The sequence below is a fragment of the Babylonia areolata genome, chromosome 2 (assembly GCF_041734735.1).
Source record: "Babylonia areolata isolate BAREFJ2019XMU chromosome 2, ASM4173473v1, whole genome shotgun sequence".
NCBI lineage: Eukaryota > Metazoa > Mollusca > Gastropoda > Neogastropoda > Buccinidae > Babylonia > Babylonia areolata.
The window spans coordinates 35,203,546-35,205,513 of NC_134877.1; the positions used below are offsets into that span (position 1 = coordinate 35,203,546).

The 1,968-nt window shown below is 42.7% G+C and overlaps 1 non-coding gene across 1 annotated transcript; it reads left to right on the forward strand.

Moving 5' to 3' along the window:
* Nucleotides 1–1,268: 1,268 nt before the first annotated feature.
* Nucleotides 1,269–1,341, forward strand: Trnaq-uug (transfer RNA glutamine (anticodon UUG)). Its single transcript has one exon. It is a non-coding gene; the product is annotated as a tRNA-Gln (tRNA).
* The last annotated feature ends 627 nt before the right edge of the window (nt 1,342–1,968 follow it).

The following is a 1,968-nucleotide window of genomic DNA, read 5'->3' on the forward strand; positions in this document are numbered from 1 at the left end:
GAAAAACAGGGAAAGCAGTAATGATTTAAGGCATGGGTGGGGTGGGGGAGATGTTGGATTTTCGTCTAAAATCACAAATGTAGATAGACGTCAAGCAAACGAACGAACGAACACACACACACACACACACACACACACACACACACACACACACACACACACACACACACACACACACACACACACACACACACACACACACACCATTTGGAACAAAAACAAACAAACAAAAACCCACAAAAAATGCACGCACGTTTAGCAAACACAATCATTGCATCACTTTCCTGTTCTGTTTTGTAACAAGATAATCCACAGAAAACTAACATATGTAACACAACGCGCACGCATGCTGCCGCTACAGCCGACTGGAAACAATTAGCGAACAGAGGGCTTTCCGTCACTGTGCACTGTGCACTGACTGTACCTTTCCTGGCACGTGCAACATGGCAGTGTTCTGAAGAACAGCTAAAAAAAAAAAAAAAAAAAAAAAGGAAACCGATGATTCTCCCCTCTCATTCTACTTGAAATTTCAAAAATACCAGACCCCTTGAATACATTATTAATGTCCCTCTCCGTGTGTGTGTGTGTGTGTGTGTGTGTGTGTGTGTGTGTGTGTGTGTGTGTGTGTGTGTGTGTGTGTGTGTGTGTTTGGAAATACATGCAGAAACCAAAAACAAAATATAAAACGTGAATAATGAACACACACACACACACACACACACACACACACACACACACACACACACACACACACACACACACACACACACACACACACACACACATGGCTGATCACTTTCGCCACTGTAACTGCTAATCACTATCTCAAACGGCAAAGAGGCAAAGATAAAGGAAACAAAAGATTTAGAAAAGCAAAACAAAAACAAAAACAACAACAACAACAAAACAACGAAAGAAAGAAAGACAGAAATGCTAACAAGTTGGTGGGTTGGTCTTTATTAACATAATCAACAAACACCATGCAGAACACGAAGACGCTGTTGGGTTCTTTTTGTGTGTTCTTGTTTTTTGGTTTTTCTTCTTCTTGTGTTTTTTCCCTTTCTTTCTCTCTTCTTTCTTTCTTTCTTTCTTCTTGCCTGCAGCAATCGATTGATGATACCACAAGCCCATAGGGCGACAAGTGACAAGCCTTGTTCTTCTTTCTTTCTTTCTTCTTGCCTGCGTCAGTCGATTGATGATACCAATAGCCCATCACCAGACAAGCAACAAGCCTTTTTCTTTCTTGTTTTTTCTTTCTTTCTGTCTCGGGCGCAATAGCCGAGTGGTTAAAGCGTTGGACTTTGAATCTGAGGGTCCCGGGTTCGAATCTCGGTGGCGCCTGGTGGGTAAAGGGTGGAGATTTTTCCGATCTCCCAGGTCAATATATGTGCAGACCTGCCAGTGCCTGAACCCCCCTTCGTGTGTAAACGCACGCAGAAGATCAAATACGCACGTTAAAGGTCCTGTAATCCATGTCAGCGTTCGGTGGGTTATGGAAACAAGAACATACCCAGCATGCACACCCCCGAAAACGGAGTATGGCTGCCTACATGGCAGGGTAAATAATAAAAACAACAAAAAAACAACGGTCATACACGTAAAATGTTAAATGTTACATGTTTGAGTGTGTAGGTGTGCGTGCCTGAAATCTGATTGAATGACACAGGAAACGAATGATGAGCGCCCAGTCAGTCGGCTCTACCCAGGTAGGCAGCCTGTTGTGTAAATGACTCCGCGTTTGTGAAGCGCTTAGAGATTGGTCTCCGTTCGAGGACAGGCGCCATATAAGTATCCATATCAATCAATCAATTCTTTCTTGCCTGCGTCAATCGATTAATGAAACCAATAGCCCATCACGAGGCAAGCGTCAAGCCTTCTTTCTTTTTTCTTTTGTTTTTTCTTTCTTTCTTTCTTTTCTTTCTCTCTTTCTTTCTTTCTTCTTGCCTGCAGGAATCGATTAATGAAACC